This window comes from Phyllobates terribilis, unplaced genomic scaffold (genome assembly GCF_046119375.1).
Source record: "Phyllobates terribilis strain yellow unplaced genomic scaffold, ASM4611937v1 Scaffold_7__3_contigs__length_470593459, whole genome shotgun sequence".
In the NCBI taxonomy this organism is placed as follows: domain Eukaryota; kingdom Metazoa; phylum Chordata; class Amphibia; order Anura; family Dendrobatidae; genus Phyllobates; species Phyllobates terribilis.
Window position 1 is genome coordinate 408390228 of NW_027362767.1, and position 25769 is coordinate 408415996.

The 25769-nt window shown below is 46.5% G+C and overlaps 1 pseudogene; it reads right to left on the reverse strand.

Moving 5' to 3' along the window:
• Positions 1–2125: 2125 nt before the first annotated feature.
• The window catches only part of LOC141153280 (3-galactosyl-N-acetylglucosaminide 4-alpha-L-fucosyltransferase FUT3-like), a 99880-nt pseudogene continuing 76236 nt past the window's right edge, over positions 2126–25769 (reverse strand).

Here is a 25769-nt window from a genome sequence, read left to right on the forward strand (position 1 = left end):
TCTCAGGGTGGGCTAGCGAGCGGGGGAAGGAGAGAGGCGTCCCCTAGTCCAACCAATACGGATGTATTATTATCATGCCATCTCTCTCCTCCACCCGGGCATCACATAAACAACTCTGTTTCAAACATTTGACGCTCGTTCAAACTCACCTGTGACAGGTAACAGATGTGAGCAATATAAAAATCACACCTGAAACCAGATAAAAAGGGGAGATGTTGACTCAATCTCTGCATTGTGTGTCTGTGTGTGCCAGACTAAGCATGGAGAACAGAAAGAGGAGAAGAGAACTCTCTGAGGACTTGAGAACCAAAATTGTTGAAAAATATCAAGGTTACGAGTTCATCTCCAGAGATCTTGTTGCTCCTTTGTCCACGGTGCACAACATAATCAAGAAGTTTACAACCAATGGCACTGTAGCTAATCTTCTTGGACATGGATGGCACAGAAAAATTGAAGAAAGATTGCAATGCAGGATAGTCAGTATGATGGGTAAGCAGCCCCAATCAAGTTCCAAAGAAATTCAAGCTGTCCTACAGACTCAGAGTGCATCAGTGTCGGTGCAAACTATTCATCGACATTTGATTGAAATGAAACGCTATGGCAGGAGACTCAGGAGGACCCAACTGCTGACACAGAGACATAAAAAGCAAGACTGCAGTTTGCCAAAATGTACATCAGTAAACCAAAATCCTTCTGAGAAAGCATCTTGTGGACACATGAAACCAAGATAGAACTTTTTGGTAATGCACATCATTCTACTGTTTACTGAAAACGGAATGAGGTCTACAAAGAAAAGAACACAGTACCTACAGTCAAATATGGTGGATGTTCATAGATGTTTTTGGATTGTTTTGCTGCCTCTGGCACTGGGTGCCTTGATGTGTGCAAGGCGTCATGAAATATGAAGATTACCAAAGGATTTTGGTACGCGATGTGGTGCCCAGCATCAGAAAACTGGGTTTTCATCCACGATCATGGGTCTTCCAGAAGGACAATGACAAAATTCCAGTTGAGAGGTATAAGAAGCTTGTTGATGGTTATAGGAAGAGATTGATTGCAGTTATTTATTACAAAGAGTGCGCAGCCAAATATTAAGTTGAGGGTGCCAACAATTTTGCCCAGACCATTTATGGGGTTTAGTGTGAAATGATCTCCAACTTACCTTTTTTCTGTTTTTTTGTGTTGTTCCAATACACAAAAAGGAAATAAACATGTGTATAGCAAAACATGCGTAATTGCAATATTTGTCTGAGAAAAAGACTTACTTTTCTAGAACAATTTCAAGGGTACCAACACTTTTGGCCATGACTATCTACAGTGGTGTGAAAAAGTGTTTGCCCCATTCCTGATTTCTTGTTCTTTTGCATGATTGTCACTCTGAAATGTTTCAGATCACAAATCAAAATTAAATATTAGACAAAGATAACACAAGTAAACGCAAAATGCATTTTTTAAATGAAGGTCTTTATTATTAAGGGAAAAAGAAATCCAAATCCACAGGGCCCTGTGTGAAAAAGTGATTGCCCCCCCCCCTTGAAACACAAATAAACTGTGGCTTATCACATCTTCGGGAAGCAGGGTTCAATTTCCCTAGCCACATACAGGTCTGATTAAAGCCACACTTGTTCTCAATCAAGAAATCAATTAAATAGGACCTGGCTGACAAAGTGAAGTAGACCAAAAGATCCTCAAAAGTTAGACATCATGCTGCGATTCAGGAACAAATGAGAAACAAAGTAATTGAGATCTATTAGTCTGGAAAAGGTTATAAAGCCACTTCTAAAGCTTGGGACTCCAGCGAACCGCAATGAGAGCCATTATGCACAAATGGCGAAACATGGAACAGTACTGAACCTTCCCAGGAGTGGCCGGCCAACTAAAATTACCCCAAAAGTGCAGCGACGACTCATCCAAGAGGTCACAAAAGACCTCACAACAAAATCCAAAGAACTGCAGGCTTCACTTGCCTCAGTTAAGGTCAGTGTTCATGACAACACCATAAGAAAGAGACTGGGCAAAAATGGCATGCAAAAATGGTATGTTAAAGTATTATGCCAATGTGCGTTTAGGGTTATATGAGCAAGTACACCATTTTCCATTTCCTACTAACATGTTTAATGCTCCGTTTTTGGATTAAGCTAGACTGATATATGTAACATAAACAGTTTTAAATTCTTATAGCGAATGAGGATGAGGATGCCATTTTAAAGATTTGATATAAATAATAAGAACACTATTGACTCAGATCATTGGTAGTTTCCAATAACTTACAATAACTTAACAGGAAACTTTGGGCAAACTGTAGGCTCTGCTCAGTCTGGGTCCCTGGTCATACTTGCTAGGGGGGGTCATGAGGCTTAATGTACTCCATAGCTACTTAGTTATGATACACCAAGCTGTGCTGGAGGTGGTCGGAGACCACTTGATGTGTTCCAGCCATGATACACAAAATTCTGGCAGATCTAAAGAACTCTCCAGAAGTTACTGCTGCTACTAACAGACTCACTTTCATCCAAAAACGGAGCATTAAACATGTTAGTAGGAAATGGAAAATGGTGTACTTGCTCGAATAACCCTAAACGCACATTGGCATAATACTTTAACATACCAGCTTTGCTCATTGCCACTAGTGGCAACAACAGTTCACATGTACATTCTCAAATGGTTCTTCCATTATTTGCCTATAATGGCCAAGGCAGAAATTACTACTCCCATGTCCCGGCCACCAAAAGTGGGGTTGCAGAAACAGCCAAGCATAGCTGTAAGTCCCAGCCACCAGAAGCTGGGTTGTAAAAACAGCCAAGAGCAGCTGTTTGTCTAATTCCCATAAAAATTAGTAGGAAAAACAGCCTAGAAATGCGACCAACGCTGTTGTCATAGTTCTCACCGCATAGCTCACTGTGCTATGCAGTTTCCAGAACTTATATTAATTTCTTTGGGAATTACACAAATAGTGTAGCACAACTGCGCTCAGCTGTTTTTGCAACTCCGATTCTGGTGGCCGGGACCTACAAGCAGGTATTCTCATCTGAGCCATAAAAGGCAAATATATCCAATACACATGCACTGTTGTGTAAGGGACACTATTAGGCACTCACGCAATATTGTACTGGAGTTTGTCTTGTGAGCTTAAGAGGGGAACGTAGACAACCTGCCCATGTCTAAGTGAGAAAAGTAGAGGTATTGGTCATCAACCTTTCAGATAAACAAAATTACTCGTCTTCCAAAAACCATATTTCCACACTATTAATGACTTGGTAAACTGGATATTCTCTGATGATTTCACATATTCTACAGTAGAGATATGATGGACCTTTACTATCAAGGACACGATATTGATATCTCCAGCTGAAATATTTCCTATACTTCTCATCATCTTTGTCCAACTCTAGAAGGTAGGCAGCCAATTCCTTATGACTTGGGAAATCGTCAACGTGAATGAAGGCATCAGCAGGGACAAAACGTTCATAGTTTTTCCGAGATGTTCCCAAGACAACTGGAACCGCCCATGATCCAAAAGCGTTGGACCATAGCTTCTCTGTGATATAATCCTTGTAGATTGAATTCTCAAAAGCCAAGTAAAATTTATACTGGGTTATAGTGGCATGGAAATTATCCCATCACAGTTTCATGTGCTTTGCTCCATAAACATCAATAGAGATGTGTTTCTTTAGTTCCTCATAATACTTTATACGGGGGGCACCAGGGTACCATTTACTGATGACCCAAGCGACCAGTTTGGATTTTGTGGGAATGGTGAAGTTCTTACCCCCAGTTTTTAATGGTGTCATACTACCATACGGAGAATATATATCTGAATCTGTCCGAAAAGTCATGGTCATGTTGATTAGGTTATCCAACATTTTTAAGTTCTTGATAATCCGTGGTGGCTCCATATTGTACCAGATCCAACGTTGGAAATTAGGTTTTGGTTCTTGAGGCAATGACTTTTTGTCATACATAATATCTGCATGATGAATGACGACAGCATCGGCAATGCTATAAAGACTTCTGTCTATTGTCAACTTGCATCCCAATATACCATATTCGGGACACTTATCCAATGGGGATACATATCCCCAAGGCCACTTCCAAATGAGGACAACAATATCCTCAATAGGTTTCTTTGGGGAGATGATGCTTTTAATTTCTGACTTGTTTTGAGTCTCGCTTCTGTTACAAATCAACTTTTGAAAATTTGTTGACACCCCAGAGGTGATGCTCTCACGTTTCACTATAAAAGATATGAGGAACAGGAAAAGAAAGAGGACCAATATGTTTAGATGCTTCTGGTTGGCTGCAGCTAAGATCATCTTTTGTCAGTACGGAGATGGAGAATCCAAGTATTAGTTGTGCATTCTGTGCCTGAAGAAACAAAGAGAATCGGTGTTATAATAAGCTGTAACTTGATATTTGGTCAAAAAGGATTGTCCATAATTGGAAAAATATGGCTTTTTTCTTTTTAAAGAAAATCGCTTCACACCTGCCTATGGGATCGAGTCTGGTATTGTCATTTTTTTACTCACTTAACACCTTTATTTTACTTAAACAATTACTAAGGGTATTCAAAGGATGTGTATTCTTTGGAACCAATTTTATTATTAAAAAAAATTAAGCATAAATAGTTTTGATTTAAGAAAGAGAGTTACTTTTTTTATGCAGACCTATGTGTCTCCATGGTAACAGACTGCAAACACTTCCTGAGTGTAGTCAGATCCTGCAATAATGCTGTAAAACAAGTCAGAAGGCTATCAAACAGCCAAATCAGATCGCTTGCCTTGCACTGAGGATGGGCAACTTCCCCCTCCTACCAAAATACGTGTCTGCAAATTGAGTTTCTGATTTGGCTTTTATTCTAAGTCATGTGGCGAGGCTTGTTAAAAGGTCGATATTGACTTTTAGGATTGCTATTGCTACTTTCAATAGGTGGCACTAGAGTTCAAGTCTGTTTCCTCTCTGAATAGGCAGTCTGCATATTTAATTTCCCAGAGGAACATTGAATGGCCTGAAAGTCTCCTTACACTGGTATGTCAAGTATGTCACTCTCCACATGAAGAGATGTTACCTCTTAAACTCCAGTCAGAGGCCTCTCATCCTGCCAAATCAGATCTCATACTTTGCACTGAGGTGGGGCAAAACCCAGAAACATGTGTCTACAAATTGAGATTCTGATTTGGTATTTCCAAGTCATGTAGCAAGGTTCGTTAAAGAGTCAATATTGACTTTTAAGATTGCTATTTCTACTTCCAATAGATGGCACTGGAGTTCAAGTCTTCATCCTCTCTGAAGAGGCAATTTACAAGTTTAATTTTCCAAAGGAACATTGAATGCCTAAAAGTCTCCTTATACTCGTATGTCAGGCATATCACTCGCCACAAAGAGAAACATTACCATTTAGACCCCAGTGTTGAGGAGTGAAATTATAGCTTGAGGGTTATGCTGTTTTTTCACTACATTTATACCTTCCTACCTATAGGTGCCACAGCACAGGCCTTAGATGGAGATACTGTAATATTCCACATTAGTGAAGTTATATCATGATTTGCTTGTAGGGGATGTCAGCGTCTTAATATCTGTGTGAGAAAAATGATGCGTGACCTGCTTAACAACATTCAGCAGGGCCGGGACGAGGGGTAGGCATCGGAGGCACCCGCCAAGGGCGTACCGCCTGCCTCCCTGAGGGGGGATACTTTAAAAAAAAAAAAAAAAACACATTGCTGAATGCCTGCGGCCACCCGACACTAGAGATGAGCGTTGTTCGACTCGAACTGTTCGCCAATCTCAAATTCGAGCTGTTTTGGGCGGTGTTCGAGCCGTTCGGCGAACACGAACGATTTGAAAAAAATTCGGCTGTTCGAGGTTATGTTCGATAACTGTTCGTGCACCAAAATCATAACTGGATTTTTTCTCAGTAATGATGAAAATTAATGTTAATACGCAGTTTGAGTGTACAGCGGGGCGGGGGGAGGGGCAGGGGATGGATCTCTGCAGGAATAATGAAGATCTCCATTTTTTTTTTCTCTTTCCCGCATTTACAGTGGGGAGGTGCAATCTGTCAGCCTATCAGCAGCGCAAACACAGAGCGAAGTGCTTTTTTTCACACAAGCAAGGGCAAGTGTCATTGGCTGTATATGTCACATGTCCTTGCCCTATAAGACCCAGCCATTTTCCCCGTCGCCACCATTTTCTCACTGCTGCAGCTGCGTGTTAGACGGCACCGCTGTTGCTGTGTGCGCTATACCTTGTTAATTTCAAGCCAATTTTCGCACAAATCTACAGATAGCTTGGGAGTAGGGAATAGTTGTGATTGCAGTCCTTTTAAGGACTAGGTTACAGCATTTCCTACGACTTTTATCAGGCAGGTCTGTGCTCTTAAATAGATAGGTTGGGAGTAAAGACTAATTGTAATTGCAGTCCTTTTCAGGACTAAGTTACATCAGTTCCTATCAGTTTTTGCCAGGCAGGTCTGTTCCAGTGCTGTGCAAGTTTTTTTCACGGCATTTGGCTAAATCTAGCAAAGCTAATCCTTTTTGGCCTATTGCAGAGTGTGTTAGTCAGTGGAGTAGCCTATCTGTGTTGCAAGCTACACCACCTGTGTGTAGAATAGCAATTTTTTTACTGCACCTAGTGAAGTAAAACCTTTTGGGCATAGCATCATTCTATAAGTCCATCTAAACTGACCTCCATCAGTTTGCAAATTGAATATAATTTTTTTCTGCATCTAGCTCTGAAAAAATATTTGGGCTTCTAGCAGTGTGTGGGACTTGGTCTATTAGTCCATCTATACTGACCTCCATCAGGTTGCAAATTGAATATAATTTTTTTCTGCATCTAGCTCTGAAAAAATATTTGGGCTTCTAGCAGTGTGTGGGACTTGGTCTATTAGTCCATCTATACTGACCTCCATCAGGTTGCAAATTGAATATAATTTTTTTCTGCATCTAGCTCTGAAAAAATATTTGGGCTTCTAGCAGTGTGTGGGACTTGGTCTATTAGTCCATCTATACTGACCTCCATAAGGTTGCAAATTGAATATAATTTTTTTCTGCATCTAGCTCTGAAAAAATATTTGGGTTTCTAGCAGTGTGTGGGACTTGTTCTATTAGTCCATCTACTCCATCAGGTTGCAAATTAAAAATAATTTTTATCTGCATCTAGCTCTGAAAAAATATTTGGGCTTCTAGCAGTGTGTGGGACTGGTTCTATTAGTCCATCTATACTGACCTCCATCAGGTTGAAAATTGAATATAATTTTTTTCTGCATCTAACCCAGACGATAGTTTTGGCCTAATACCACAGTTTGGCCACTCAGCTCTGCTCGGTTCCCATCCATTGTTTTTTTGTGCAAACATCTCCAGAGTTGTGAATTAGTTAACCACCAAAATGACTGGAAAAAGGCCTGCTGCTGGTGGAAAGGGGAATAGGCGTGTTGGGAAGGGGAAAAAAGGTTGTGTCCGTGGGGTAGGTGTTAAAGCAACAGTAACATCTGCAGAAGAAAGACCATCTTCCAGCCAAACTAAAATGTCTACTTCTTTTAGCGGACAATGTGATAAGATCCCTTTCTTACGGCCACACCAATCGCTACAAATTCCAGATGAGGCACAAAAACAGCAGGTGCTTCAACGGATATCAAGTGCTCCTTTAAGTGGGCTCTCCTCCACATCAACTTCAACATCACAAATACTCCAGTCCTCAGAGGTGTCACCCCAATCGCACTTGCTTCCTCACAGCTCCCAAATCTCCAGCTGCCCGTCTGAGTATGAGGTAGAACAGATGGTTGAGTCTGCATAGCTGTTTACTCATACTATAGCCTGGGAATCAGAGGTCGGCTCCAGCGTTTCTGTGAATCCAGACGAGGAAATGATCTGCACTGATGCCCAGAATCTTTATGAGTCGGATCCAGGACCAGACGCAGAATGTTCTGAACATACTGTAGACTCTCATTCCCGAACTGTAACTCCTATTGGTGGAGACAATGAGGAAGATGATGATGAGACTCAAATACCTGATTGGAGCGACAGCTTTAGTTTTCTGTCAGGGCAGGAACAGGTTGGCTCTGAAGACGACGGGTGTGATAACACACAGGGTGATGATGATGAGGTTGGAGATCCCACTTACTGTCAACCCACAGTCAGCCAAGAGATGAGGTCAGCAGAGGAGGTGGAGGAGGATGCTAGTGACGACGAGGTCAGGTTGCGCCTTCCTGGACAGAGACGTAGTACTGGAAGCACGTCAACAACTGCATCCTCAAACACAACTCTGCCTCTGACCACAAGTCGTGGTGGCCCTTCAGGTCGCATGGGTGCTAAGCCTTGCATAGCCTGGGCATTTTTTCAGATCGATAAAGATGACCCAACTCGTGTTATCTGTAACATTTGTCAACAAAAGCTAAGTAGAGGCCAAAAAATACATAGTTTGAGTACTTCATGCATGAACCGGCACATGGACATGAAGCATAAGTTGCAGTGGGAAGCTCACTGTGCTACAATGCGGCCTAGCCGGCCGGGCCAACCACCATCTTCCCCATCTTGTGCATCTGCGGCCTCTTCATCCTCTGTGACTGGGGGGGACAGCAGTCACACCTGTTTTGGGACGCAGACCTGCCACCTCTTTACCCGCAACAGCCAGCGTGATTGGCAGGTCATCATTTTCTTTGGAGGTGGTAACACCAGCTGGTGTTGAGCGCTGTCCGACATCGATAGCACCACCTTTGGATCAAGGCAACCTAACATGTCCGCCTGCATCTTCCTCACAGACCGGCAGTTTGCCGGGGACACCCTTATCAACCCCGTCTAAGCACAACAGCCAGCCCTCGGTCCCTCAGATGTGGACAAGTAAAAGACCATTTCCTCCTAGCCATGAGAAAGCTAAGAGGTTGAATTTCACCATCTGCAAGCTCTTGGCTACAGAAATGCTGCCTTTCCGCCTGGTGGACACAGAGGAAATTCGAGACCTTATGTCCGTCGCAGTGTCCGAGTACCAGATGCCCCGTCGGCACTACTTCTCAAAGAAAGGTGTGCCTGCGCTCCACCAGCATGTCGCACACAACATCACCGCTTCTTTGAGAAACTCTGTGTGTGACAGGGTGCATTTCACCACAGACACTTGGACGAGTAGGCATGGACAGGGGCGTTACATGTCGCTGACTGGGCACTGGGTAACTATGGTGACAGCAGGACAAGGGGCTGCTGTCCAAGTCTTGCCGTCCCCACGAGTTGTGCGTCAATCCTCTTTATCTCAAAGTTCCTCCACTGCTTCTGCCTCCTCAACCTCCTCTCGGTCCTCCACCTGCACCCAAAGCCTGTCTGGTCATGCCACAAGCTTTCTAACTGCACAGAAGGGATCCTGCACACCTCCTAACTATGGTGGCAGTAGGGCTCAACGTCATCAGGCGGTTTTTACTTTGAAATGTCTGGGAAATGTGAGTCACACAGCTGAGGAGTTGTGGTCAGCTCTGGAGAACCAATTTCATGAATGGTTGTCTCCACTGGACATGAAACCAGGGAAGGCCGTGTGCGACAATGCTGCAAACCTGGGTGCGGCCCTTCACCGGGGCAATGTCACACACGTGCCTTGTATGGCTCACGTGTTGAACCTGGTTGTCCAGCAATTTTTAGCCCACTATCCCGGACTAGATGGCCTTCTGCAGAGGGCACGGTCGCTGTGTGCTCACTTCCGCCGTTCGCATCCCCCAGCTCAGCGACTTACATCTCTACAGAAGTCGGTGGGCCTGCCACTTCACCGGCTAAAATGCGATGTGCCTACCCGCTGGAATTCAACTCTGCACATGTTGCAGCGACTGTGGCAGCACCGACAAGCCCTGGTGCAATACGTTCTGACGAATAGCCTGGGCCAACGAGATCCAGAGGTGGGGCAAATCACGCTGGAGGAGTGGTCTCAGATCAGGGACCTATGCACCCTTCTGCACAGTTTTGAAATAGCGACGAAGATGTTTAGTGCTGACGATGCCATTATCAGCATGACTATTCCGGTGATTTACATGCTGGAGCACATGTTAAACAGAATTCGGAGTCAGGTGGTGGCACAAGAGGAGGTGGAGGAAGTAGAGGAGGAGGAGTTGTATGCGGAAGGGCTAACATCTGCAAGGTCCAGACGGTCGGCTGCACCAAGGCGGCAGGCATGTGAGGGTGGGGGAGATGGTTTTACCAGGGCGCATGGTAGCAGCCAAACTAGTGAGGAAGGTGCAGGAGCCCAGGAATAAGTGGAGGACGAACTGATGGAAGACTCATCAGATGAGGGAGACCTTGATCACATTTCTGTTGTGCGAGGTTGGGGGGAGAGGACAGAGGAAGGAAGCATGATTGTTACCTCGCCACCAACACAACAGGGACTTGGTGCTCCTGGATGCGCAAGACACATGAGTGCCTTCTTGCTGCACTACCTGCAACATGACCCTCGAATTGTGAGAATTAAAAATAATCCTGACTACTGGGTTGCCACACTGTTAGATCCCCAGTACAAAAGTAAATTTGCAGAAATTATTCCTGCCATAGAAAGGGATGCACGCATGCAGGAGTATCAGCAGAGACTGTTGCAGAATCTTACATGTGCTTTTCCACAAAACACCAGTGGTGCACGTAGTGAATCTCACAGTTCCAACTTGCCAACCGTGGGACCGTCGAGTGTACAGCACTCAAACCGTAACAGAAACACAGTATCTGCTGGTAACATCAATTTTGCGGAATCATTTCACCACTTTTTTAGCCCATCCTTTGCAAGGCCACAGGAGACAAGAAGTCTGACACATAGTCAACGCCTGGAGACGATGGTACAGGAGTACCTCCAAGTAAACATTGAAGCCATGACTGTGTCACTGAACCCTTGCTCTTTTTGGGCTTCCAATCTGGATAAATGGCCGGAGCTCGCCACTTACGCCTTGGAGATCTTGTCATGCCCCGCAGCCAGCGTTCTGTCTGAACGTGTGTTCAGCGCTGCTGGTGGTGTGCTGACAGATAAGCGCACGCGGCTCTCCACTGATAATGTAGACAGACTCACGTTCATAAAGATGAACAAATCATGGATCCGAAACAACTTTTCTACCCTTGTGTCATCCTGGGGAGAGAAAAGCTTGATGATTGGTTAAAATCACCTCACCAACCGTTTTAAGCTTTCAAATTACTAATCATGTTTATCTGTATCTTGGCTGGAAAATAATTTGGGCTTTGTAGCAGTGTGCAGTACTGATTCTATTAGGCCATCTATACTAAGCTCCACCAGATTTAAAATTACTAATCATGTTTATCTGTATCTTGGCTGGAAAATAATTTGGGCTTTGTAGCAGTGTGCAGTACTGGTTCTATTAGGCCATCTATACTAAGCTCCACCAGATTTAAAATTACTAATCATGTTTATCTGTATCTTGGCTGGAAAATAATTTGGGCTTTGTAGCAGTGTGCAGTACTGATTCTATTAGGCCATCTATACTAAGCTCCACCAGATTTAAAATTATTAATAATTTTTAGCTGCATCTAGCCCGGAAAATAATTTTGGGGCTCCGAGATGCGCAAGACACATAAGTGCCTTTTTGCTGCACTACCTGCAACATGACCCTCAGATTGTCAGAATTCGAAGTAATCCTGACTACTGGGTTGCCACACTCTTAGATTCCCCACACTCTTCGATCAACCTTTTCATTTTAATAAAGACCAAAAAAATGGTCATTTTTGAAATTATAAGCATTAGCAGGTTATTAGAAACTGAAATCAAACAGTTTTCAACTCAAAACTTTATTCTAGGTGATGTTACATTTGCACATAGGACCCCTTGTTCGAAAGGAGCTTCTGAACTCTCTCATCCAATGAATTTGTCAGGTTTTGGATGGTTTCTGCTTCAATTGTTTTGCATGAGGACAGAATACCCTCCCAGAGCTGTTGCTTAGATGTGAACTGCCTCCCGCCATCATAGACACTCCTTTTGATGATGCTCCAGAGGTTCTGAATGGGGTAGAGGTCAGGGGAGCATGGGGGTCACACCATAAGTTTGTCCCCTTTTATGCCCATATCAGCCAGAGATGCAGATGTGTTATGTGCAGCATGAGACGGTGCATTATCATGCATGAAAATGATGTTGCTGTGGAATACACGGTTCTTCTTCTTGAACCATGGCAGGAAGTGCTGTTTGAGAAACTCCACATACATTATGGAGTTCATCTTTACCCCTTCAGGGATCCTAAAGGGGCCGACAATCTCTCTCCCCATGATTCCAGCCCAAAACATTACTCCACCTCCTCCTTGTTGGCGCTGTAGCCGTGTTTGCGTGGGGTGTCCATCAACCAGCCATCCTCCACTCCATCCATCTGGACCATCGAGCCTTGCACGGCACTCATCCGTGAACAAAACAGTTTTGAAGTCAGTCTTCATGTATTGTTTGGCCCACTGGAGCCGTTTCTGCTTGTGTGCAGTGGATAGAGGAGGTCGACAGGATGGCGTACGCACAGCTGCAAACCTCTGAAGGACCCTGCATCTTGTTGTTCAGGGGACGTTGGAGGCACCAACAGCTTCAAAAACTTGTCTGCTGCTATGACAAGGTTTTTTTGCCGCTGCTCTTTTAACCTGATGTAATTGCCTGTAGGAAAGAGTCCTCAATTTGCCCTTATCAGCACGCACACGTGTGTACTGTGAATCAGCTACATAATTCTTGATTGCCAAGACACTTCATCCTGATCATCGCACAATGTTGATTGTAGTCATGCCTTGACCTAAACACTCCACAATTTGTTGCTTCTCAGCAGCCGACACATCCTTTTTCTTTCCCATTTTGGCAGAAAATGTAGGCTCCTTAATAATGTGGGACAGCCTTCTTAAGTAGTCTTGCCGTTCATTGGACACACCTGCCAAACTAATTAGCACAGGTGTCTGCAATTGTTTACAGTGATATAAAGAGCCCTGACACACATCACCATCAATGAGTTTAACTGACAAACAAACAAATTCTTCCCTTATCACTCCTAAACACTTTTTGCATAATAATTTGGAACAAAGTGTACGAATTCCTAAGTTTTTGATACCCTGTGAGGGCCAGGCAAAGGGAAAGTTGGACTGGATGGAATCCTGTATGGATTTGGGGAGGGAGACATCGAGGGCCTCAGACTTCGCTGCATTGATTTTAAAATTTGACCATGTAACAAAGTGATCTATTTCAGCCATAACAGCAGGGATGGATATATGTGATTGAGTGATATATACTAGGACATCATCAGCAAATAGAGAGCACTTGTACTCGGTGCCTCCCACCTCAATCCACCTAATATTGGGGTTATGGCGAATTGATGAGAGCAGGTGCTCCGTCACTAGGATGTATAAGAGAGGGGACAGAGGACATCCCTGCCTTGTCCCATTGGTGATTATGAAAGGTGATGAAAATGTTCTGACGCGCCCCCTGGGCCTTGAGACACCCGGAGCAGGACCCTTTTTGGTGGATGCTGGTGGTTGTAGTCTCCGTGGCGGCGACCCGGTTCCGTGGCTCAGGGCGGTCAAACCAGTGGAGGAACTATTTATGTGGTTTTGATGTTTAAATGTCCGACTACGCCACCCGTGGATTGCGGTCAGAGTGAACCGCCGCTGCAGGGCAGACCGCTGAGGCTGGTGTTGTGGGTGCAGCAGAGCGTAGCATAACTCCCCACGGGAGGAGTATAGCCTCAGGGCAGTGTATGCGGAGGATAGGGGTGATGGTGCAGGGCAGCAGCAGTAACGACACGGAGTCAGTGATGCAGTCCAGGGCCTTTACTCACAGTTCTTATTATCCAGACCACTTCTACAGGTAACGGCTGCCCAATTCGTACTGTGCTCACCAGGTGAGGGGCTCAGACAACTCCCAGATAACTTTGGAGCGCTTCACAGGACCCCCTTTGTGTGTCCTTTGTCTGGCCTTTCTTACCAACCCTTCTGTCCGTCTGCCTTGGGCCTCCTCTTGGTAAACTTGGTGCCAGTTTCCCTGACCCTATGTGGTGCCTTCCTAGCGGGTGTAGCGAGGGGCTGCGCCACATAAAATGTCACAGCCTCCGGTTTCTAGCTGAGGGTCGTTTCCCTCCTCCACTAGTTTCGGGGATCGGTCTCCCCCTTTGGCCTGACCCCTCCACGCAGGTGGATTCGGGCGTGCTGTGGCGACTCGCCCGTCCGCACCCCTGGGATCCCTTCGTTCCTCGTTCCTGGAGCCTTCTCCGCTCTTCTTTCTTCCTTCTCCCTCTTCCAGGCCTGGGCCTCTGTTACTAGGCCCGCCTCCGGAGCAGAGCTCATGCAGAGCCCCTGCTCCCTGTCACTTCTGCTCAGACTTCTCTGCACTGAACTAAGATGGTGCCCACCTTTTATACTCCCTTCTCAATGCACCCAGGAACTGCTTCCTCCCTGCTCCTGCACTACAGGGTTCCCCTTCCTCAGTGTTCCCTCCCCCCACTCCAGCCAGGGAAAAGGACTGTCGTGCCCATCTCAGGGGCATATTGGTCGCCCTGCCCCACGGCAATGTGGTGTAATGCATGCAGGTGTCGGGTCCTGATCCACACTCCATCCTTACCTGAGAGTGAGATATCACACCTCTGGGTGAGGTGCAATACGTCTGTAGCAACCGAGCCCTCAGGGTGCTACAGTTCCATTTATCTTCAGCCTAGGTGATGTATTGCGATACAGGGCCGTGATTTTGGCTATAAAAGGGTCCCCTAGACCCCTACCCCAAGCTTTTTAAGAGAATAATATATGGCATGCCAGGAGACTCTATGGAATGCTTTCTCAGCATCCAACGAGAGTATCTAATTACAAATTTTTAACTGCATCTATCCCAGGAAATACTTTGTGCCTAGTAGCAGTGTCTGCTAGTCAGCGGATTATCCCGGCTGTTAAGCAAGCTACACCACCTGTAGTTTGGACACTTAATTGTTTCAAAGGAAATGCTTCGGGACCACGGGATACTCAGTGAAGAGCATCAGGAGGCACCCCAAGGCATAGGGGCTGGGACTGGCAGTAGGATGCCTTGTGGTGGACAGCCGAGCTCGATCCTTATAAAAGGTTTTTAACTGCAGCAGCTTTAGTGGACGCTACTGGAGCTGGAATTACGTGGCTGCTGGCATGAGACTTGCCCTCCAATAAATCCTTGTAAAAGGATTTAAAGTGTATTCATTCAAATTAGAGAGACAATTTAAATTAAAAAGCTTAGAGCTGCCTCCACCACAGGGGGGCTCGCTCGACCCACCAGCGGACAGGCACCAGTATTGGGAGAGGGGGGCTGGCCGTCAGGGTCCACCGCGGCTCTGGCACAAACCCGGCGACACGGAGGTGGCACGGGCAGGAACGGACTGGCCGTGTCGGCTTCTCACTTTTTGGATTTTAGAAGGGCATGACATGCCTATATCTGTGTCTCCCCCTCCTTTTACTCCTCCACCTCTTTTCTTTTCGCATGACTATATGTACTTGTCACTTTTCCATGTGTTAGTTATGTCTTCAGAGCAGTTTGTCAGCTTTTGGACACCTTTGAAGGTGTTTTCTATGTGTTTCTATGTGTTTTTGTTTGCCTGCCATTGGTTTTAACGGTGTTCGAAGGTTTTCGACGAACAGTTCGGCGAACACACGGGTGTTCGACGAACCGAACCGAACTCGAACACTACGGGGGTGGCTCAACACTACTAGTGAGCATGCCATCGCGCGGCTGCACAACGATATCCCGAGACATAGTTTGTTTGCTACTAACTATTACAGCAGCTATTTCATTTGTAGTAGGGGCATTGAATCGTCTCTCATGTTGACCACGTGGTACACAGTCTGGGTGAATCACTACTTTGAAATGATCGTCATTGATCATTCTGTCTCTAGCCGTTTTAAATTCATGCACCAAAATGTTGTGGTCGTGAAGTACTCGTAATTTTTTAACTATGTTTCTATCTACGCTTTGCACGCACTCAGTATGCCTGTTGATTTGTTCTTCTTCGTCACCTATGAAATAAACTTGTAAAAATTGTGGTTGCGAAATGGACGTAGGAATTAAAGAACCGATACGGTGGTATACTTGTCCTTGTATTGTAAAGGTCGGGCAAAGCCCTGGCATTGAGACAATTTGATCTGCTCCAAAAGACGTCATATGAAAGCACATGTTGTATTTTCTTATATTATTTAGAAAAAGGCGAGATTCATCAGTTTCATTAGAGAAAAGCTCTTTTAAAGGTTGAACTGGCTCGTCTATATAAGGAAGAGCTACTTTCCCGCCCAAACAACACATACCTGCTGCTTCCTCTTTCCACTTAAGAGCTCCGCAATATTTGCAATCTATGGTCATTGCTTCTATTTTTATAAGCTTGTGAGTTTCATAATCAAGAGTCTCGTCATACTCAAATGCAGCTTTATTAAACAATATCCATGTATTTCTTGTAAATGTTTGACGTCGCTGTGCTGCCCTTTCAGCAACAGTGCGTCTGCGAGATTCGGCCATTTCATAAGTTTCAGTGGCTCTTTGGGACGCCATGTAAGTCGCTTGCTGCTGACGTCGGGCTTGGGACTGTTCTGGAGTTTCAGCAGCCCGTTGAGACGCCAGATACTCCGCATGCTGTTCACGTTGGGCTTGGGACTGTTCTGGAGTTTCAGCAGCCCGTTGAGACGCCAGATACTCCGCATGCTGTTCACGTCGGGCTTGGGACTGTTCTTGAGTTTCAGCAGCCCGTTGAGACGCCAGATACTCCGCATGCTGTTCACGTCGGGCTTGGGACTGTTCTGGAGTTTCAGCAGCCCGTTGAGATGCCAAAAACTCCGCATTACGTTCACGTCGGGCTTGGGACTGTTCTTGAGTTTCAGCAGCCCGTTGAGACGCCAGATACTCCGCATTCCGTTCACGTCGGGCTTGGGACTGTTCTGGAGTTTCAGCAGTCCGTTGAGACGCCAGATACTCCGCATGCTGTTCACGTCGAGCTTGGGACTGTTCTGGAGTTTCAGCAGCCCGTTGAGACGCCAGATACTCCGCATGCTGTTCACGTCGAGCTTGGGACTGTTCTGGAGTTTCAGCAGCCCGTTGAGACGCCAGATACTCCGCATGCTGTTCATGTCGGGCTTGGGACTGTTCTGGAGTTTCAGCAGCCCGTTGAGACGCCAGATACTCCGCATGCTGTTCATGTCGGGCTTGGGACTTTTCTTGAGTTTCAGCAGCCCGTTGAGACGCCAGATACTCCGCATGCTGTTCACGTCGGGCTTGGGACTGTTCTGGAGTTTCAGCAGCCCGTTGAGATGCCAAAAACTCCGCATTCCGTTCACGTCGGGCTTGGGACTGTTCTTGAGTTTCAGCAGCCCGTTGAGACGCCAGATACTCCGCATTCTGTTCACGTCGGGCTTGGGACTGTTCTGGAGTTTCAGCAGCCCGTTGAGACGCCAGATACTCCGCATGCTGTTCACGTCGGGCTTGGTACTGTTCTGGAGTTTCAGCAGCCCGTTGAGACGCCAGATACTCCGCATGCTGTTCACGTCGTGCTTGGGACTGTTCTGGAGTTTCAGCAGCCTGTTGAGATGCCAAAAACTCCGCATTCCGTTCACGTCGGGCTTGGGATTGTTCTGGAGTCTCTGCAGCTCTATGTGCCACACAACGCACCGCCTGCTCAAGCCTTCGTTGCTCGGCTTGTTGAGACGTCTCATCACGTCTAATTATTTTCATAGCTCGGGCTTTATTAGAGCTTTGTGAAATGTTAGACTTACGCTTTTGCGGCATTTTTATAAGTACTAATTACAAAATAGGTACTTAGTAAAGTTCAAACAAAATACTAAAACAATCTAATTAGTTATATTGCGATCGCTGTACAGACGATATCAGTTGTATATGACTGGTCTATGAGGAGCAGCTGTGGCGCGGTTACCAATAGCAACCATTCCCAGTGCTCTGTGGGAGCTGAGAGCAGCCTGCTGGTGCTGTGGGTGACATGCTGCGCTGCACACACACAGGGCTGTGCTGCACACAGGAGGGGAGGACGCCATTTGTGTAGCGCTGCTGCCGGTGCTGTCAGGCTGCAGTGTGTGCATCCTCCATGGAGCCGCGCTCAGGTTACTGCCCCTCCCCGTGTGTGAGTCACTTCCCCTCCGCCCAGGTGAGGCGCTCGGAACTTTCCCGGCTGCAGCAGCTGGCGCAGGTGAGCGCATGTTTTATTATACGGTGCTATGTGGAGGGACAATGGTGGCGGGGACCCCCTGTGTGAGGACAATGACGGCCCGGTGCCCCCGGGCAACCTGCAGGAGGAAGCCTCACACTCCCCCCGGGCTGTGGGTGCGGGCAGGCCGTGCTGGGACGTGTAGTTCCCTAGTAACCTGTTCCTGACATATGGGCTGTTTTCTGGGCTTTTTTTTTTTTTTTTTTTAAGTCTGAGAAAATGTCATAAATTATCCTTCTCCTTTCAGCTGTTTCCAGAGTGTAATGTATCAGGGTGAGCTCATGACTGACAGCTGCCAAAGCTTGGAAATGTCAGTCCCTGGGGGTCGTGTGCGAACCCCCTGTGCCACACTTGTACCTGGCCACGGTATATGATCACCCCTGTATTCTGACTGTGGACAGGCGGCAACTGTGACCTCACTATACAATGATCCACTATGGGCAAATTATTGTATTATCAATCTCTTCTGACTGCTGTAAATCAGCCATTTAAATATCACCTGTGTATGTGTGTATATAAGAGTTTGATAAATATACTAAAAAGTTTGATAAATATACTAAAATGTGCATTGTAAAATAGTATCTAATTTAATTAAATTTATGGTTCACAATTTTGGTCATAGTGGCTTCCACATAAAAGGTAGATATATGCTGTCTCAGACTTTTACTTAGAACTATTCAAGACAAACAATTCTACGGTACATCATCTTTGTGTAGCTCCACAGCGTACGCCAAGATAGCTCTCAGAGGCCAGATTTTTTCCGACTTAATTGACATGTATCGTTATATTACAACTAGTGTTGAGCGATACCTTCCGATATCAGGAAATATCGGATCGGATTGGATCGGGCCGATACTGAAAAAGTATCGGATATCGCCGATTCCGATACCGGAAACCAATGCAAGTCAATGGGACACAAATATCGGAATGAAAATAAACCCTTTCTTTCCTTGTAGGTTAATTCTATTCTAACTAACATTAATGTAGAATGTATTGGGGGAGGTGGTTGCCCAAATCGATGGGAACAGTGCTCACAGTGAAACATGAAAAGCCGGCAATTCATCAGTGGCATACACCGGTACCCGACAATTTAGAACAGAAAGAATAGAGCTTCACACATAGATTAGATAGATAGAAACATGTCAGTCACATATATAAGAAGTACAGGGACAGTGTTGGTTACTGTACTTGTCATTTTAGTGTAAAGGATTTATTTAAAAAAATAATAGTGTTTTCATGCACCGTCTCTTTAAAAAAGCCGGCCAGCAATTCAGCATCTGTACCCGACAATTTATAACAGACAGAATAGAGCTTCACACATAGATTAGATAGATAGAAACATGTCAGTCACATATATATGAAGTACAGTGACAGTGTTGCTTACTGTACTTGTCATTTAGTGTTAAAATAAAGGATTTATTAAAAAAAAAATTGGCGTGGGGTTCCCCGTAATTTTAGTCTCTAGCGGAGGTTAAGCAGACAGCTGGGGCAGATGTTTGAAGCCTGGGAAGGGGGTAATACCCACGGAGCTTCCCAGGCTACTAAAATCAGCCCCCAGCTGAATACCTAGCCTTTACTAGCTATTAAAATGGGGGACCCCCCCCAAAAACGTGGGGTCCCCCCTATTTTAATAGCTAGAAAAGGCTAGGTAGACAGCTGGGGGCTGATATTAATAGCCCAGGAAGGGTGTCATGAATATTGGCCCCCTCCCAGGCTAGAAAACACCAGCCGTCAGCCGCCCCAGAAATGGCGCATACATAGGATGTGCCAATTCTGGCACTTAGCCTCGCTCTTCCCACTGCCCTGTAGCGGTGGCAGTGGGGTAATAGGGTTGGGGTTGATGTCAGCTTATAATGCCAGCTGACATCAAGCCCAGGTTAGTAATGGAGAGGCGTCTATAAGACACCCCCATTACTAACCCCATAGTCAAAGTTAAAAAAAAACGCAAACACCCAGAATAAAGTCCTTTAATTGAAATAAAGACACAATTCTTTATTGTTCTAAATTGAACCATACTTACCATCACGCCCATTCCACCTGAAACCAATGATCTCCTGCAATAAAAGAAAAATAATAAACCAACATCATCCTTACCTTTCGATGGTTCCCACGACAGCTTCAGCTCTGCTACATCGAGATGACAGGCTGGACCGCAGCAGAAAGCTGCCATTCAGCCTGTCATCCCTCAGACACTGAGAAGTGCAGGCTTGCATGCGCTCCTCAGTGTCAGGCAGTGACGGCATCCAGATGAGCCGAGGTCATGTCCAATGAACTCGGATCACCTCATGCACGTCACTGACAGCGTGGGAAAATTCTCCTGCACTCAGCGCTTCAGCGTGAGAATTTTCCCACGCTGTCAGTGACGTGCATGAGGTGAACTCATGTCCAATGAACTCAGCTCACCTCATGTACGTCACTGACAGCGTGGGAGAATTTTTAAAAAATTGACGTGGGGCTTCGCACTATATTTGTGTCCAGCCAGGTACAGCAGGCAGGAACGGGCTGCCCCCAACCAACAGCTGCCTATTTGTACCCGGCCGGACTCAACAATATAGGGAAGCCCTTTTTTTCTTAATTATTTCATGAATTTCATGAAATAATAATAAAAAAAATACGTGGGGCTTCGCCCTATTTTTGTGTCCAGCCAGGTACAACTAGGAAGCTGGGGGCTGGAATCTGCAGCGCAGGGAGGCACAAGCTTTCTGGGCCCCCCCCCCCGCTGCAAATTGCAATCCGCAGCCACCCCGGAAAATGGCGCGTTCATAGAAGCGCCATCTTCTGGCGCTGTATCCAGCTCATCCAGGGCCCTGGTGCGGTGGCTCACTGTGTAATAAAGGGATTAGGGCCAGCTTGGCATTATCAGCTGGCCCTAAGCCCGAAATTCATGGGGTCACGCCAATATTAGACATGACCGCCATGAATTTCTAGTAAAGTATTTAAAAAAACACAACACCCAGAATAAAGTCCTTTAATTGAAATAAACACACAATTCTTTATTGTTCTAAATTAAACCATACTTACCATCACACTCATTCCAGCTGAAGCCAACGATCTCCTACAATAAAATAAAAATAATAAAGCAACATCATCCTTACCTTTCCATGGTTCCCACGACAGCTTCAGCTCTGCTACATTCACATGACAGGCTGGACCGCAGCAGAAAGCTGCCATCCAGCTTGCCATGCCGCAGACACTGAGAAGCGCAGGCATGCTTGCGCTCCTCAGTGTCTCGTTGTGACGGCATCCAGATGAGCCGAGTTCATGTCCAATAAACTCGGCTCACCTCATGTACGTCACTGACAGCGTGGGAGAATTCTCCTGCTGAAGCGCTGAGTGCTGGAGAATTTTCCCACGCTGTCAGTGAAGTGCATGAGGTGAGCTGAGTTCATTGGACATGAGCTCACCTCATGCACGTCACTGACAGCGTGGGAAAATTCTCCTGCACTCAGCGCTTCAGCGTGAGAATTCTCCCACTCTGTCAGTGACGTGCATGAGGTAAGCTGAATTCATTGGACATGAACTCATCTCATGCACGTCACTGACAGCGTGGGAAAATTCTCACGCTGAAGCGCTGAGTGCAGGAGAATTTTCCCACGCTGTCAGTGACGTGCATGAGGTGAGCTCATGTCCAATGAACTCAGCTCACCTCATGCACGTCACTGACAGCGTGGGAAAATTCTCCTGCACTCAGCGCTTCAGCAGGAGAATTCTCCCACGCTGTCAGTGACGCACATGAGGTGAGCCGAGTTTATTGGACATGAACTCGGCTCATCTGGATGCCGTCACAGCGAGACACTGAGGAGCGCAAGCATGCCTGCGCTTCTCAGTGTCTGCGGCATGGCAGGCTGGATGGCAGCTTTCTGCTGCGGTCCAGCCTGTCATATGAATGTAGCAGAGCTGAAGCTGTCGTGGGAACCATGGAAAGGTAAGGATGATGTTGCTTTATTATTTTACTTTTATTGCAGGAGATCGTTGGCTTCAGCTGGAATGGGCGTGACGGTAAGTGTGGTTTAATTTAGAACAATAAAGAATTGTGTGTTTATTTCAATTAAAGGACTTTATTCTGGGTGTTTGTGTTTTTTTTTTAACTTTGACTATGGGGTTAGTAATTGGGGTGTCTTATAGACGCCTCTCCATTACTAACCTGGGCTTGATGTCAGCTGGCATTATAAGCTGACATCAACCCCAACCCTATTACCCCACTGCCACCGCTACAGGGCAGTGGGAAGAGCGAGGCTAAGTGCCAGAATTGGCGCATCCTATGGATGCGCCATTTCTGGGGTGGCTGACGGCTGGTGTTTCTAGCCTGGGTTGGGGCCAATATTCATGGCACCCTTCCTGGGCTATTAATATCAGCCCCCAGCTGTCTGCCTAGCCTTTGCTAGCTATTAAAATAGGGGGGATCCCACTTCATTTTTTTGGGGGGTCCCCCATTTTAATAGCTAGTAAAGGCTAGGTATTCAGCTGGGGGCTGATATTAGTAGCCTGGGAAGCTCCGTGGGTATTACCCCCTTCCCAGGCTTCAAACATCTGCCCCAGCCGTCTGCTTAACCTCCGCTAGAGACTAAAATTACGGGGAACCCCGCGCCAATTTTTTTTTAAATAAATCCTTTATTTTAACACTAAATGACAAGTACAGTAATCAGCACTATCACTGTACTTCTTATATATGTGACTGACATGTTTCTATCTATCTAATCTATGTGTGATCCTCTATTCTTTCTGTTGTAAATTGTCGGGTACTGATGCTGAATTGCCGGCCGGCTTTTATAAAGAGACGGTGCATGAAAACACTAATATTTTTTTAAATAAATCCTTTACACTAAATGACAAGTACAGTAAGCAACACTGTCACTGTAGTTCATGTATATGTGACTGACATGTTCTATCTATCTAATCAATGTGTGATGCTCTATTCCTTCTATTCTAAATTGTCGGGTACCGCTGCTGAAATGCTGGCCGGCTTTTTTTAAGAGACGGTGCATGAAAACACTGTTATTTTTTTTAATAAATCCTTTACACTAAATGACAAGTACAGCAAGCTGAGCGCTGCCATCCAGCTTGTCATCCTTCAGAGACACGGCAGAGCGCAGGCATTATGTGAACTTCCGATTCCGGTATTCGATATTGTAAAAGTATCGGAACTCAGTATCGGAACTCCGATACCGCGAATATCAGTCGATACCCAATATTTCAGTATCGGAATGCTCAACACTAATTACGACCAAAATTACATAAAATCATTACAAATTGTAGCCTATATGTTATTCCGATGTATAATCTATATTACTGTAAAGTTTCATGCAAATCCGTCCAGTAGTTTTTTCGTGAAAGAGTAACAAACATACATACTCACAAACTTTCGCATTTATAATATTAGTAGGACTAGTTCTTTTTCAGTGCACAATTCACTATTTTTAGTCAGGTTTTCTGGTCAGATTTTTAGGTCATATTTTTTAACTTGCATTGCCATACTTGCCCTTCTTGTAATTTGTACAATTTTTTCTTTCTCTATCAATGTTCTGCGATGTTTTGTTATGTCCTAATTTTATTTCTTTATTGTTTTTAATTACCATATTTTTTGGACTATAAGACGCATCGGACCATAAGACGCACCGGACCATAAGACGCTCCCCAAATTTTGGGGTGGAATATAGAAAAAATATATATTTTAATAAGATGGGGTCCATCTTATAGTCTTAATAGGTACAGTATCTTACCTGGGGGTCAGTGGAGCGAGGGTCACAGGAGGTAGGATCCTTCAGGAATCCCGTGCTCCAGCAACGGGGAGTTGCGGTGGAGCAGGATTGCAGGGCCCTCCGTTCCCTCCCTCAGGAACCTGGCGGCTGTAGCAGAAGAGATGGCTGGGGCCCGGTGCCAGGCTGGGGCCCGATGCCAGGCTGGGGCCCAGGGCCTGGCTAAGGCCAAGTGCATGGCTGGGGGCCTGGCTGAGGCCCGGTGCATGGCTGGGGGCCGGGTTGAGGCCCGATACATGGCTGGGGGCCGGGCCCTGGGCCTGGCTGAGGGCCGGGGCCAGTGTTTGGTGATAGGGGCGATAGGTGCCGCCGAGGCCTGCCTGGGTACCGGGACTGGTGGTGGTAGTGGTGGCGGCAACAGCAAAGGAGGAGGAGGTGAGGTGCTGCAGGTGACTGGCTGGAGGCCACGGGTGTCTGGCTGGGGTTAGACTGGATGCGTGCAGTGTCTGACTGCGCGCCGGGGCGGTGAGCGGCATAGGTCTCCGGTGTGCGCGGTCACTTCCTGAAGCTGTGATCCACAGGAAAATGCCCGCCCGAGCTACAAGTCAGCGCATGTGTGGCTCCCCTGCGGGTTCAGTCGCCACAGAGGTACTGCATTTCACCCAGAGGTGTGGTACCCCATTCTCAGGTAAGGAGGGAGTACTACCCAGGACCCAAACACCCACATCCAACATTACACCATTCCAGACCAGCAGGAGGTGCAAGATGCACTGATCCACTGCTGAGCCCTGTCCCTGGTTGGAAGGTGGGGAACCAAGAGAGGGGGAACCATGTAGTGGGTGTGGGTGGAGGAGGTAGATCAGGGGAGCACCATCAGTAGGGCTATAAAAGAGAGATAGAAACATCTAGAAGCAGTCCAGTACAGAGGAGAGAGAGGTAGGAGCAGGAGCTCTGGGGGAGCTCTGCTCAGAAGGAGTGGAGAAAGGAGCAGGGCCTAGTGAAAGAGGCCCAGGAGGAGAGACTGAAGAGAAGAGAGGAGCGGTGAGGAGGGCTCCAAGAGGAACTGAAGGGATCCCAGGGGCACGGTGAGTGCAGATGCCACCCGTGCGCCCGAACCTACACGGACGTGGAGGGATCAGGCCGCAGAGAGGGGACCGGCCCCTAAACTAGTGGAGAACAACCAGGCTCAGTTAGACAACCAGAGGCTGCTGCATTTTCAAGGTGCTGCAGCCAACAGCCACAATTACATTGCCGAAAAGGTGGCCGCATAGGGTCCAGGGGACTGAAGGTCGCCCGACAAGACCCGAGGCTACTGGCTTGGGACACTGATTGTGAGGCGCAGGGCAGGAGGGTGAGAGCCAGCGCAGTGAGACGACCGAGAAAGGCACATAGAACGGGGTCCCGTGCAAGTGCTCCTGAAATACCTGAGAGTTTGCTGGATCACCACCCCGGAGGACACAGGACGACGTGGGCGGTTATAATCCGGAAAGTGTAACCTGAGGAACTTAACAACTGTGAGTAAAATCTGAAGACTGCACCCCACTGGGTCCTTGAATAATTGGTGCACCATCACCAGCCCTGCACTACACTGCACCAACAAACAACTACCTCATAAAATCACCATCTACTGCCCTGGAGCTTAGCTCTGCCTGTGGAGAGCTGAACCAACTCTGCTGCGTCACCATCAGCTCCAGAGGATCTGCACTGCAGCAGCGGCCCCATATAGCCGCATACCACAGGTGGCGTCATGAACATTCTTTATTGCCCCAATTGACTCTTCACTTTATTTTATTGACTGCCCTGGGTCACGGACCGAGTTACTGTCACCGTGACATCCCCCCAGCATCGACCGACCCGCCTACCAAGTACCCCACGGCCCAGGGGGCGCGTCACATGCGCCGGCTCAGGCGGCCATTTTCCTGTGATCACAGCTTCAGGAAGTGACCGCG